The sequence below is a fragment of the Gavia stellata genome, chromosome Z (assembly GCF_030936135.1).
Source record: "Gavia stellata isolate bGavSte3 chromosome Z, bGavSte3.hap2, whole genome shotgun sequence".
NCBI classification, from domain to species: domain Eukaryota; kingdom Metazoa; phylum Chordata; class Aves; order Gaviiformes; family Gaviidae; genus Gavia; species Gavia stellata.
The window spans coordinates 23,005,619-23,021,442 of record NC_082637.1 but is presented as its reverse complement, the minus strand read 5'-3'; positions in this window follow the sequence as shown (position 1 = coordinate 23,021,442).

The window sequence follows — 15,824 nt, the reverse complement described above, 5'->3', positions numbered from 1 at the left end:
TCCCATCTCTGTTGAAGCACTGTGATCGAGCTCTGCTCCTGCAGCTTCCCCACTCAGTTTCCTCTGATCTGTTGCTTTCTCATGCTTCAAACGTGAGCCTCCTGCCCTGGATGCTCTGGTGCTCTGGTGCAGCCTTCCATGCATCTCTCTCCTCTCTTATCAGGAACATATAGTTTTCCATCTTAACCTTTCTTTCTGGTCCAGTTATTCAGTAATTCCCACCTGTGATCTTGATCCAGACTCTTTCAAAATGGAAATTTCCTGCTAACTCAAACAGGCTTGGAATCAGTTCTGTGTTAATTATTTTTAGGGTGCTGAGGACTGCCCTATTTAAAGAAGTCCTCTGCAACAGCCGTTGCACACATTGCTTTCTCCTGTACTTATAAATGAAAATTTCTGTAGTTATTTTCTTTCCTCTTTTCTAATAACTTCTAAAAGTGAGTATTGCACAGGTTTCTGTGAAGTCAGAGGTGTGGGATGATATTAATCTGGCCAAACACAGATACCTGCAGATGGATTAGCCACCTTAAGGACCCTTAGCAGAGAAAGGAGAGAAATCAGCACTGCCAACATGGAAGTGCATGTATCCTAAAGCAGATGTGGGGTTGATGAACTGACAACTTCTGAGATGAAACCCATTTCTGATGAAGGTGCTCTCAAGATTACTATCTTCCAGAGAGAAAGCCTTATATTGGTCTCCCAGGAGGAGCTCTCTCAGTGTTGATCTGCCTTTTCTAGGGTATTTTAACTTTAATTTCCAGGATATTATTGTAACTCAGTAACCTGCAAGATATGAAACTGTGTACAGCCAGAAAACTCATCTGTTGCAAGAAGGAAGACCCACGGGTATCTCACTGTTCCCTCCAGCACCGCAGAAAGGGTTCACAGCTCTGCTGCTCCCTGGGAGTTTCTTAAAAGGGCTCACGTCAGGGAGAGAACTTGGCAAAGGCCAACAGGCTCACAACAGCCCACTCCTCCCTGATCAAATGGTCTGACTCACCAAAACTGGGTGGCTGCCTGCAAACCCCACGCGGGGAATGGTCCCTGAACAGTGCTTAGGGTCTGGGCCCCTTTCAGCCGCCCTGGGCTGGGGCCACCGTGAGGACCTTGCCATGCAGATCATCCTGTCCTGGCTCCTGGGAACACTCCTAGGCAAGGCTTGTTTTAACCCATCATCTGCCGTAATATTTTTTCTCTTTCTCAAAGCCTCATGCCCTCTTACTGCCAACTGCTCCACCCTTGATCTCCCCAAAACTGGCAGCTTTAACAGTCTAATGTCCTCTTTGCTGCTGGTCAGGAGACAAGTTGCAAGCTGTACTGAATATTCCCCAACAAATAATTTCCCTGCTGTTAGCTCCCAGGTAAGAGCCACACTGACAGTACCTTTTCCATTGCTTTTCATGCCATTTCACAGAATCACTAAGGCTGGAAAAGACCTGTAAGATCATCAAGTCCAACCATCAACCAAAAAAAACCACCACCATGCCCATTAAGCCATGTCCCACATGTTTTGTTTCTAACAGTCTCCTGGCAAGGTTAAAAGTTAAAATCACTCGTGCAAACTGAGGCTTTCCTGCTGCAGATAGAAACTGGTACAGATAACTTCTTCTTTCTTCGTTCAGTCATGAGTTTAAACTTGGACATAGCTTTTCTGTCTAGCAAAGTTTATCCAAAATGTTCCTTTAGGATGGTTTTTCATTGGAAAACGCAGAACAGTTAGAACCCAAGCCCTCAGCAAGGCTGTGAGTGTGTGTGCCACCCGAAAGACAACACAAGGAAAAAGTCAAACCCAAAGAGAAAACTCCCACCTCTTCAAAATGAAACAAATTTTGTCTTAGAGAAATTAAATTATATAGAATGAAGTTGAAACAAAACGTTCTTTCCATTTTTCTTAAATTTGATTTTTGAAGACAAGTCAAAGAAAAATATATGAAATGCCAGCTTTTTCCCCTGGTTGCAGCTCTGTTACAGTGTTCCTGCCTCTTGGGCAGTGGAGAATGAAGGTTCTGGCTACTCCTTGTGTGACAGCTGATGTACAGAGGTGCTCAGGAACAGCAGGGGGGCAATAGCCTGGGCACAAGTGTGATGGATTTTTTTATCATCTTATCTGTAAAGAAATAGAAGTGAGGCAAGCCTACTAGGGTTGATTTTCCAACATAAAAAATGTTACTGTGATAGAGTTGTTCACGTATGGCATCTGCCTCACGAAACACCCCTCACCGAAGACACACTGCAGCCACCCTCTCCTACTCCCCTCATTTATTAGGAGAATCCCTTGCTCCTTTCTCTCCCTTCCCCCACTCTTTGCCTGGAGAAAATCGTGATTAAGACATTTCTTTCTGCCTTCTTTGAAGTATCCCAAAACCCCAGAACCAAAAGTCTTCTCCCTTTAGCAATATTGGGTACTCTAATTGCAATATGGACTTTACATGCAAATTTTAGTGATTAGGTTAAAATTAGTTTCTCCTGGAAGGTGAGCAGCAGTGTCCCCTGAAACAAAAACAATTTCTTTGAAGCAGATCAATAGCACATGGGAAAGCATTGTTAAGCTGAGTACCTACCTTATTGTATATGTAGGAAACTTCTGTATAGAAGTTTCAAGATAAAGGTATATTGGCGAGAGTGATAATAATGGGGTAAACCCAGCATGTGAGACTGTGACAGCAACTTTTTTTATCAGATTATGTGGAAAATAAATTAAAATCCTAAAAAATACAGAACTCAAGCCATTTGGTTCTCACTCGAACTGTGTAGTCATCAGCAGTTTTAGATCAGAGCAGAGACTGTCATCGGTGATTTCATTTTGTAACGAAAAGTTGGTGAATCTCTAGCTCTTAGGAGCCAGCAAAGAAGAGACATGAAAGCAAAGAAGATGCTAAAATGAAAAAGAATTGCCTTTTTTTTCTCCAGAAGACAGTTCTAGCTCACTTTTGCAAATCCATAAGTGGAGGCCAAAAATACAGGAGTTCCTGTGCTACCTTCAATGAGATCAGTGCATGCTGGAGACACAGAATGCTAAATGAGAGAACAACTCACTTGGCTTCCTTACATAACGCAAAATGCAACTGGGTGAATCAGGCACCAAGCCGGGAGGCTCTTTTCTATTCTCAGCTCTGCTCATAACTGGCCTCACAGCTTTTGGCAAGTTCTTCACATCAGAAGTTTCATCTGAAGAGAAGGGTGGCTAGGACTAACGTTTTTAAACACAGTGGGCAACAGTTATGCATTTAATTTTAAGTCATATTAAATCTGTGGCATCCAAGAAATAGAGTATGTCTGAACATTAGATCCTTTATTCAGAAGTCTGACTATCGATTTATACAATGAGCTTACACTCGCTCTTGTGGAAGCACATACCTCTATCTTCCTACCTGCAAAACAGGGAGAATGTATGAAATAACCACTGCTGTGCAGCATGCACTGTAAAAGCAAATACCTTACCTAATACTTCTGTGGGGCTACAAACAAGCTATATAATATCGTTGCATGAAATAACTGGACTTGCTAGCTTGGGAGTCTTCCCCATCCCTGCATTCTTTAAGCAGTCTGAACAGTCTGATGATGCTCACCAGAAAAATCCTGTGCTTCCACATCCTCTGGTTTGGACAAGTCCCATCCTCACATGGCACAATGAATCACGATGGGCACACATATGGAGCCCAGATGAATGCATCCCATTTCACGTGCTCCACTGAAGCATATGGAGGACACGGTACTACAAGCCACAAGATGTAGCAAAATTCTCCAAAATCTAAGGAAGAAAAAGATCTCCTTAGGACTGACTCACCCTGCAGTTAACAGCAAGGGTTTCTGAAAAGCCTCACTGACCTGACATGAGATTTGCTATTACAGACAGATGCAGACATATATTTAGTTTAGCTTTGGTAGAATTAGCCTGTCCAATGCCCTTTTTCTATTTTGTTTCAATGCAACATGTGCAGAGGGCAGTAATTTTTCCCTGTTTTAGGCAGAATGACAGAAAAGGAGACATAGTGTTCTCCAGAAGCCAGGCTGTAGAAAGTGAAGTACCTAGTATGAAAGATAGATCATGAATGCTCCAACAAAAAATATTTTCATCAGGGTCCAGGAGAGACCTCATGATCTGCTGACTTACGTGGTCTTTAGCAGTTTGGCAGGTCCTTATTCAAGGTCCTGCTCTGGTAAACTTTTTCTTATTTATAGGAGTGAAACAGATCCAGCATGAGAAACTGAGAAAACAGTATTTGTGATCCAGCTTCAGAGATCTGGGAAAGTTTTATAAAAGTAGCAGTTGTGAGCAGGTAAATAACACAGATGACACTAGTAAGAAAAGGAGCAAAATATCTGCCTTGGTTAAGCTTAGATAGTACAAGGAAAAGTTAAAAGTCTTCAAATCATGTAGCATGATGAACTCCAGCTTAAGGTGCTCAGAGGACAGGCTGAGTCATTAGTGTTATCGCTGGGGATTCCCTGAGTGATGGGTGAGGAACCAGAAGGCCCAAAATTATGCAACTCTTGAACAGGGGAACAAGGGGAGGAGCGACAGCTCTGCTTGATACCAGCATCTGTGAAAAACACTGCAATACAAGGTTTATAAAGGAGGGGTGATTCAAGCAGGTTTTACCTTGCAATGGAGAAGTTTTTGAATGCTCTCATAATGACCAGAACAGATCCTGACAGCAAAAAGCTAAATATGTCCTTGTACATTGACGAAAACCGCTAATAATTCTGCCGTGACTTGGTCATGCTGTCTGGGTTTGTTTGCATCCTCTCCATGTTTTTTGTTGGGTACATGCATGAAAGCCGCTACACCGGAGGACACGCTGGAGAGGCAATCCTCCAGAAAGCTCCCTGCATGCGCTGCAGTCAGCATCCCTGCCGCACACCTGACTTGCAGGCGTGGGATTGTGCACAAGCATAACAGAGCTGTACCACGTGGCATATATATTCAATCAAAACAACTCATAATTTGAGTATTAAATATTTAAAACAAGTAACACAGGAAGAAGTTGCACCTCATGAATTATTCACTATAATTTGGTGTTTTGAAAAGTAAGTATTTGGTAAACTGTGACTTGTTCGTGGACAATTTGTAATGAAAAAGAGATGAAAATTGTCAATACATTACTCATGACAAATTATTTGTTCATGTCCAGTATTAGGTTATCTGAGCTGTTTACTCACGCTTACAGCTTCTCTCCGCAGCCCTCACCAATATCATGTCTGACAGCGCTGTGCACCCAAGGGAGCCCAGGGCCCCCATCGCTCACCCAAGGTCCTGGTGTGCAGCAGCGCCATGGAGCCTTCCTGGCACAGCTGCCCCTCGCCCTTCCCCACTGCATGGGTCGTGCTGTGGCACTGGCTGCACCCTCTGCAGATCTGCTCTCCCAGGGCTGAGCAAGGTTTAGGAGCCGGGGAAACATGGGGCAACGGCACAGTGCAACTGGAAGAGGAGGGAATATAGCCTTCCTCACTCTCTCCTCCTCGTCCACAGACAGAAAGCAGCCCCAGCCTGCACCCAGGCGAGCAGCACAAGGTGAAATGAGTGACTCGGCGGTTTTGGGCAGTTCAGAGGGTCAGGCTTCCCTGGAAGGCGGTGTTTGACCGGTGGTGACACAGGCTGGACTGGCAGGTCTCCAGCCCAGCTCGCAGCAGGGGAGGGGGTAGTGAGGTCTGTTCCTTCTACCACTTGGTTATTATCCGTGATTAGTACACACAAAATCTGCTGGCTTTTTTTAAAGAACCTTTGGTTGGAAATGCAGCCTTTTTTCTTCATCCATTTTCTTTTTTCTTCAGTGGCAAAATGAAACTGCGGAAGGGAGAGAGGTACTGGAAGAGACCAAATCTGACATTCAAATTCCTCCTTCTGCCTCTAAACCAGCCCAGGTTCTTGCAAAGATTTTTGGTAGATCTGCACCAAACAATGGGATTGACTTAAGAAACCCTTCCAAACTTGCAAAATGGAAATTAAGGCAGTAATTTTCTGCAAAAATATCTTAGCAGTTTTTGATCAACACAGGTTATCTCTGCCAAAGCAGAGTTCAAAATGATCCTTACAGTAGATACAAGAAAACCAGGCAAGTTATGTCATGATGCCAGTCATAGTATCCTCATGTTTTGCTGCTTTGCTGTTGGGAAATGACTTTATCTCCATTCATCTCTCTCTCTACTCTGCCAGTTTCTAAACCATGACAGAACACTATCTTTTCCTTTGCAATTACTTAGACTTCCTAGTAGGCTTTTGCAATGGATGGTAGCAAGCTTTTTGGAAACCCAAATACATTTAATTTACCAGTTCTTTATCTGATCTCATCCCTACAAAAAGTTGTGCTATTGCAACTAACGGTATAATTTTATATTGCATAAGGCTGCATTAGCTTAATTCAGCTGATATAAAGTTGCACCATTCATCATTCATGAATATGTAGACACCCATTATCAGTTGAAACCTTTCTTATCTTGGTCCATCTTGCACTGGTGAATTTACAGGTACAAGTTAAATGCATATAACACATTTGAAGACTTTCTTAAGAAAATAAACATACAGAAGTTACATCACTTTTTAACTAAGCGCAGATTCTGTATGGTGCTGTATACAAGCCCTAAGGGATGGGTGGCAACGTTTCTCTTTACAAGAAATGCAAGGAGTACAGATCTTGCAGAAGGATCTAGTAAGTACCTCGCATTTTAAAATGCCAGCTGCTCAAGACATGGCTCTTCTTAGTGTTTCATTTCAGGAAGTATTTCAATTCTATTCTCATTTAGAGCAAGCAGAGACTGAGGAGAGAGCCTGGGAAGCTGACACCCATCCCATCAGGATCTAGAAAGCCAGTTGCTGGCAAAACCTTTCTGGCAATTTGGAAAGTGAACCCAGCCCTTTGTCTTTTGTATATACGGTTGTAGGGCACTCACTTCTGTAACTGCCATTTTTTCTTCTACCAGGTAATCTGTACGTTCTGGTGTCAGGCATTACCTACTGTGCCATGAGTAGTGGTTTGTGTGAACATCCATAGTTAAGTGTCCCAACTGAACACCTAATTTAAAGCTGTTCTCCATAAATTCTGGAGTCACTTAGGTTCAACACCTGTAAAAGGCTGTACTTCTCCATATAAACACCTCTGTCTCGTGGGTCTGTGGGAGAAGAAAGCATCACTGCAGCAAAGAGGTAACACCAAATTTGCATGGGAGCCAGGGCATCAGAATGGCTATAGAGTAAGTAGAGGTTTCATTACAGACCATTTAGTAAGCTTTCCTCCCTCATCTGCTGGGCCCCACCAAGACAGATACATCAGGGGTGTGTTCAGGTATCTGACCTGCAGGCATGGAGGAGTCACCAGTCAACCGTCTGGGGGGTTGTCTCCCACATCCCCAGCTGACCACAGCTTGACCACCAGACATCACTGCCTTCATTGCCCATGTTTCCTTGCACAGAAAGTTAAAAAGGCTGAAAGGGGTTGAACTGCAATTATACACCAGCATTACAAATAAAACAACTTGATCCAAATTCAAGCTGCAACCCTGAAATATTATTTCATCCTCCATACCTGGAGGTATGCAAGGTGGGAGAGCAGTCTGCTCCCCTCCACAGTGCAAGAAGAGCTGGGAACACAGCCCAAGAGGAGGGGAGCAGGCTGCTTTCCCACCTTTGCCTTCTGGAGGCTTTCATGCACCCCCAATGCCCAGCACAACTCCGGTCCCAGGGATGCTCTCAGAGATTGCCTCAGATGAGGATTTCTTTTTAAGGAACAGGTGTTACATACAGAGACGGTCTCAGCAACAACTTAGAATAGTTATGTGCAATACCTGCGACATAATGATAAGCTGGGAGCTGCCAGCAAATTAATTAAGAGTCTGATAAATGCACCCATGTTGAGAACTATATGGATGCTTCAACCCCAAAGACTGATAGGAAAAAAAGTACCCATTCAGAAATAATGGTGCAGTAGCTGTTCCCTTTCTGAATTAATATTGTCCGTCAGAAGCTATACAGAAGCTGCTCTACCCTTCTTTGGTACCAGCATATGTGCCAAAAGAATGTGGTTGGTGATGAATAGTATTTGTCCTCGGTACAGGATTTAAACAGGTATAGATACAGAAAGGGATGTGAGACAGAATGTATTCAGAGGATGACAACTGTGAATTTTTAGGACTGAATTTCAGATAATACATAATATGAAAAAAAGGCAGTCGCCTTAGATTTGGCAGGTATGCAGGCATTTCTTCCCATACTAATATTTTCTAGAAAGATAGGGGAGCATATTTAAGAGCTGTCTCTGTCTTTTACAAGGCACTGTCTGTTTTCTGTTTCTACCTCTGTTTCTACCTTCTGTTTCTACCTCTTTGCCCTATGGGGCAAAGAATAGCTTTGTCTGCTCAGCCCTCTGTCATCGCTAAACAAACTGTATGAGAACAGCACCAATAATACACGGAAAGAGCTGTTGTCTTAATGGGTTCAAAACTGAAATTAAATTATTCATGTAAATAAACAAAATATAAGCTGTCTTCAAAATCAAAAATACACCTAGCAGGTCTGCAAATTGCAAATATTTCCAGATTTCCATGCTTGAAATGTAAGTCCTTGTCTAGCACCTATGGGTGTTGGGGATCTGATATGGGGTACTCAGCTGACAAGTGCAGCAGCTAACGATGTTATGAGTTCATCGGCTGTTTGTTGTCACTCCCTTCTGAGCAGCACACCTTGCATAGCAGGGCTGGAGGAAAGAAACCTGTGAATTAATGCACTCCTTTCAGCAGGTTAAGCAAACACACGAGTACGTGCCCTGGAGCGGCCAAGGTGGGAGGACATGCTCTTCCTACCCACTCTGCTACTGAGAAGCTAACTTCCAGCAAGAAAACCAAAAAGGCAACTGCTGTAGTAACTTCTAGACCCCTGCAGCAATATTTTCCAGAGCTTGTCTTTCAGAGTTTTAATGCTGTAGATTAATTTCCTAGGTGCCTTTGTTAGGGGATAATGAACCATTATTTATGTCACGATTATGTGATTTCAAAAGTCAAAGAGATCACCAGAAAACTGAAAAGGTTATATTTTATTTGCACAATTGGTACAATAAAATAGTAAAATTATCATTTATTTGCCATTTTGATGACCGTATTTTTTGAATGTGGCATGGTATAATGATGACTGTATATTTCATATAATCTGCCATGTAGCACAGAAAGTCATAGAATCATAGAATCATAGAAGTCAGCCTATTCTGGGGTGGATTGGAGCTCGCATTCTGTATGAGCATTTTAGACAGAAATATTATAATCTGCCTGATGATATCTAATTATAACCACTTCTGACATCTCTTTTTGTATTAGTAGTGTCACTGTGTGACGCTTAAGCAAGGAAAAAGACTGTAAGATTAAGCTGAGCAGTTCTTACCTTATTGAGCACCCAATGACATCTATGATGTGACATCAGGAGCAATTATTATGCTAGTAATTTATTTATTTATTTATACATCAGCTCCCTGAAGAACCTATTGGATGCTCTGTTGGATAGCTCATCTTCTCATGTGTAAGGTAGCTGAAATTTGGCTGGATATATGCATCTGCTTTAAAAGAGTTGGAATGGAAGAAAGGCAGGAAAGAGACAATCTCCTCCTTGGGTTTTGACATACAAGGATCAGAAAATCAGGTTTAAAGAAAAAAAAAAAAAGAGAAACAATATGGCAATAGACCAAGACTCCTCAATGGATGGATAGTATAGAGAAAGGAAACACACAAATAAGAGTGTGAGCATTGGTCAGAGAGGCATTATCGTCTGTGAAAGGACTGAATTTGTCTGAACTGTTGGATGAGGTCATTGAGAAACAACTGAGCAGCTTGTGTAACTTTGTTTTATATCAAAGTGTCAAATTCCAAACTTCTCCTAGAATAGTATTTGTTGTCAGCTATAGGGTCAGATTTAGAAATGGATGAATATCTCTGCAAAGTTATTATAAACACTACCAGGGATGTATCACTGTTGTGTCATTGACCTCTCAGATACAGATTAAGAAGCAAATGCAACAACTAATGGTAGAGCTTACTTATTCTTGGACATGATAGCTGACAAATGTCTTGGCAAATAACCACCAAACCTACTAGAGATAATACTATGTCAGACATGGATTATGAGGTACTCAGAAAAGTCTAGAACAATCAAACATAAGCATAGAACAATCAAATACAGAAGGCAAACTTGGATTTACTTGACATGAGAAGATTTAGTTTAAATAAAATGGAGGACTAAACAAAAATACGTCTAGAACATTTTCTATTTAAAAACTGCAAAATAAACTAAAGAAGTTGTTGATAAAGTCTGACATGCTAAAGAAATTGAATGTGTGAAATCCAGGAATACACTTAAGTAAAAGATACAAAAACTATTGGAACTCAGAAAAGGGGGAAAAAATTATGGAAAGACTTTAGAAATGGCTGGCTAAGCTGCCATTTTCAAAAAGATATCAGGAGTGAGAGAAGAACACCCAAAACAAGAAAAAAATTACTAGGACAAGCACCTCTTAAAGTTCAAAATACAGGTTTAGCTACACCTTACAAAGAAAATTAGGAGCAAACTATGAAAAAGTGAATTAGTCATGTAAGAGAGAAAAGGGTGGCATAGTGGGCTTGCTTTGCAGTTAGAGAAGGGAGAGGCTGGGGAAGTATGACTTCAAATTTAAATAGTTTGCTGTAGTTTCAATAGAAAGAACATGTTGAGCAGGGAGGTAAGAACAGGATGGTTAATGGAAATGAAGATTTGGGAACAGAGCTCACACAGCAGGGATTGAAATAAAACTTAAATAATGTAATGTATTCAACCCAGGGAGGGGGTATGGGGGGCAAACTATATTCACCCAGAACAGAAAAAGACCTGGCACATGAAATTGCAGCTCCAGGAGCAAGGACTTTTTTATAAATCTTTAAAATTAAAGTAATGCTGCATGACTGCAGAATAGCATACGTAGACTCTATATTTAAAGAGAGAAGAAAAAGGACTTGAGTGAGAAGACTGTTAGACTCACTTCAGTATTATGAAAGGTTTTAGATAGAAGACTGTGCAACAGAAACTTTGGAAAGGTAAATCACGACAGGGCAACTCATTATCCTATTTTACTAAAATATTAGATTTTCCTAAAAAGACACTTCATTAAATCTAAACTGTATCTCAGCAAAACATATTATTTACCTATTATTTTATATTGTGCCACATGAGAAACTGTTAGTTAGAATGGTAAAAATAGGAGTGAGTCAAAATTTAAGATATGCATTAAACTAGCCAAAAGAGAGATAAAACAACATATCTCTATGAAAGAAAACTACAGGCGCCGAGATTTACCCATGCAGACTCTTATCAATATGTTTCAGAGCAGATATTAATTCATCCCCTTACTGTGGCACAGAAGGCAGGGCTGTGGAATGAATGTCAATCGGAGTATCATAGAGGAAAAAATCTGAAAGAAACTGAGATTGAGACTACAAAACAGGATTAAATTTAACCATCCAAATGCAAGATCAGGAACTTAGAAATTATATGAATTTCTGCTAAAAACGGGGAGCTCATCAGTTGGAAATGGTATAACAGGAGAAAGATTCAGACACCCTGATCTCTCTGAAGATGACAGCATGCTGCTACTACTACTGTGTGGCCACACAAGAAAAGCAAATACAAACTGAGGATATATAAGGAGCAGCGATGCCACGAGACAAGGCCTTGGGGAGACAACATCTACACACAGTTCTGGCTGTTGTGTTTCAAGGAACATGAGTTAAAGCAGGAACAGATATGAGGAAAGACCACTGGTAGTGCTAGGGGACAGGAGACCCTTTGGGGAGTGGAGGCAAATACAACTTGACTAGTTTAGCAAAGAAAGGCTGAAATGGACTAGAGCTGCCCCTTATAGGCACTGGGGAAGGAGAGGTGCTATTGAAGCTAAATGACATGTTAGAAAGAGAGCAAAGGACATCAAATGACTATTAAATACCCACAGGCTGAAAATCAGAAGGAGGTTTCTAGCTATCTGAGAAGTGACCTTTTACAACAAACTTCCAATAGAAATACTGGGAGCAAGAAATCTAACCAGCTTTAAAGTGGATCAGGATAAATTTGTGAAAGGAGTGGTATGAGATATGTTTGTGAGGCCACAGGACTAAATTCAGAGTCCTAGGATATGCTGCGCATCCTCCCGTCTTCCATCGTGAAGGAGATGGAGAAGCAGAGCAAGGTCCTGCCACGTGCTGTTAGCTACCCGTGAACTGATGCACCCTCAGTCAGCAGATGGCAACTTCCCACCTACAGAGTTCAATGTTAATAGAAGGAATTTCCATTTTCCAGTTAGAGATAATTTCTTAGTGGAGTTACAGAGCATATTACAAAGGCTGTTTAAGAGTCAGTAACGTTTTTTTCTGATTTATAACTTCCCAGAGTCCCTGACAATCCTTTGTGATTGTGTTTACACATCCACACATGCAAATACATAAACACTATGATTTTCTGCACTGGAAAAATGAAACTGTTTCAACTAAATTACCACTTGATATGGATGCAAACTTTACAGCAGCTGATATTGGGCTCTTGATCCTTTCCTGTTTAAAGACCAGGGCATCCTCACCTGTCCCTCACCTCTAATGTATTCACCTTCTGTCAGCCAGCATGGCTCCCCCGTCGCTGTGCTGGGACACTGCTGTACAGCCCTGGCACGAGGCTGTGTGTTTCTTCCAGCCCAGGATGGGGAACGTGATGGCTCAGGAGACAGGTAACGTCCCTTTCACAGCTGCAGCACAGCTGGGGTCGGATGTGATGCCTGCATACAGTGACAACAAAACACAACGGTCTGCGTGCACTGTTGAGAAGCATCAACTCTCCCACTTTCTGTGACACATAAGCAGAGGTGGAGGATTAAGCAGATGCAGTGATTGAACCACCAGTCACCAGGATCGTGCACCACTGGAGCAAGTGCACTGCAGCTGCACTTGCAGAGGTCACCTTGCGCCTATTCTGCTGCTAAACAGAGGTATCGACAGCTATATGTTCAACACATTTCCTCAGTTCACTTCTTAAATAATTAAACACTGTGTTAGAGTACGCAGCATGCAGCGAGAATGACTCCGCCACCCCCTTTCCACATATGCAAAACTTTCATTCCTCTCCTGACATGGAAGTCTCTTGTCATCTAGTTCGATGTAGTTAAATTGACATATCTTGTTAAATCTTACCTAGTGGCTTACATTAAATTGGAATGTACTAAAGAGATAATGTCTAGCAATATTGTTTCCTCGATTCGCACAATGGCTTATTTAAAAACAGAATAAATATTAACTGATTCTGCAAACCTGCAACTTTCAATTGCAAGACCATTTCTGTACTTTAATTCTTCAAAGAAAAATTTGTCACTTGCATAATGCTTCTGAGTGGGGGAAAAATACAGTTTCAATTTTCATTTGTTGTAGCATTGTAGGGAAAGATCTCATTTCTTGTCGTGTTGTATCCTGCCCCAGAACCAATAAATATTTTATGCATTTAATGCATTTATCAACTCTGTTGTATAAAAAGTACAGAAGAACCTATGCAGTGGTGTCAAAGACATCTCATGTATTAAGGGAGCCTGAGCAACCTCTTGGGTGCTTCTCCACCTTGAAATTTAACTTTACATCTTATCCATCAACTGAGCGAGAAGTGACAACAGTTCCCTGTTCTCCAAGGTAACCGTGCACCAGTTTTGCTTGTAGAAATGCAATTCTTTCAGCAGATAGATGCTGCATGTTTTCTGATGCTGTGAATTTTCACAGTGTACTCCTATCAAGTAAATATGAGAAAATTATTAAGGATGCAGTATCTCATTTAATGATTCAAACTCACCTTTATTTAAATTGCTCCAGACAAATTGGTCCAGGGAAATTTTGTCCTTACAAATAATGTCTTGCACTTAGAAATTGCTCCAGTCATTTTCATTTCTTGAACATTAAGATTTTTAAGAGAGTGTAAGAGAGTCAGATACCTGGGTATGAAATTCCATAGGGCCAAGCTACCTTATGTATGTACCCCACTGAAAAATCCCATTCTGGATTTGTGTGCTGGAAATTCTTGTATTTAAAAAAAAAAGTCTTATTATTTTTCTCTATTTATACTAGAGAGTATACTCACACACATGCACACGCATGCACACACATGACACAGAATTTAGTATTGTGTTAATTGAATCCACTAGTATCACTCAGATGGAAGGCATCATCAATACGGATGAGGATCACAATGTCATTTCGGAAGCAGTGGATGATGTTAGGGATGACCGCAATACAGTAAGAATTAAATTTATAGTCATAATGAAGGTCATCTTCTGAAAGACCAAAGACAGGAACTTTGGCCAGAAAACATAAGGTCTTGTTGGCTGGAAATGAAACAACAGAGAAAAAGAAAGGTCCTTTTGGTGTCAGAAGATCAGGGGTTGAATCTGAACCACCAGCAAGGCGCATGTCTCTGTGAAATGTGGCAGAAAGGAGCTCAATGTCTTTAGAAAGCAAATGAAGGCTAAGGGAGATTGTCACCCATGTTTACAAACAGAGGGATAGGGAAATGCTATTTAAGCAAAGGGACAATGCTGGGGCAAAAACATATATATATACTTATATGTACATAACATTGACAGGAATAGATGTAAGATAGAAAGAAGGAGTCTTCCCCAAGGGAGCGAGGTGGTTTAACAACCTTCTCGTAAGAGTAATGGGGGCAAGAAACCAAATATTACAAGTTGGAGTTATTTATTATACAGAAAAATCAACAAGGCTACAATTCAGCAAAATTATGCAACATTGACAACTGCTATTCAAGAGACATCTGAGACTGGTGTAATAAAGGTATTGTACATCAGCAAAGAAGCTGTAAAGATCTGCGAGTTAAAATAACAAGACTGTTTATTGTTCTAATCTGAGGAAGGTTACCTAGATGTTTAAGCTTGAGTTTTAATTTGAAAAAGATAGTTGGGACTTTCTCATTGTTAGATCTTCTTCTATTGAGATTCTCTATAATGTCTACTGATGTCTATTAGGGGCTGGTTGTTTTATTAATAGCAATGTTTTACTTTTCTAGCTTCCAGTCAGTCTTTTGTCCAGACAGATCAGGAGAGCTAAGAACTGGAAATCAGCATCTAAGTTGTATTATTTTTAATTATTATTTGTAAGATCAACCTGTAAGAAGCTTTTCATATTGTATGTATCAGATATTAAAAACAAATTGCATGAGTTTTACTCCTCCATTTTTCCTAGTACTATATCTAATGACATTTCCACTGTTAGGAACTGATTCCATGACTTTGTATGTCCTAACTGACTTAGAACCATTTTGTCTTTTTTTCTCTCTTCTCTTTTCTTTTGATCTAGCATAACTTCCTTGTTACTTGTAGCAATCCCTTGCCTCAGGCTATTTAATTAAACACAGGTTCAAAATCCTTGAACTCTTCCATAGTCATATTTTTGGCCCTGAAGTTCAAGGTTGGTGAACATCCTTCAAGCTACCCTTGCTGTCATAGTAACCCACAAACTTGATAGAGGGAACGAGTGCAGTAAGAAAGGTCTCTGCAGAGTCCCCATGAGCAGGATGAAGAGGTAACAGGATGGAAATCTTCCACTCTCACATGCAGAAGGAGAAGCTGAGTCCACTGTCTGATTTGCATAGCCACCGACGTGCCCTCTCGTGCAGTCATGGAGGTTGGCAAGCATTCATTACGGTGTAACGAACCTGCAAAGCGCTGCCTGATTCTTCCTCACTGCTGTGTTTTTCTGTGCTTCTTTCTTCTCTGAGGAATCATGTTTTAATTTATTTAATAGCAGGAATCAAGAAGACGTGCTTATTTAGGCTTAGC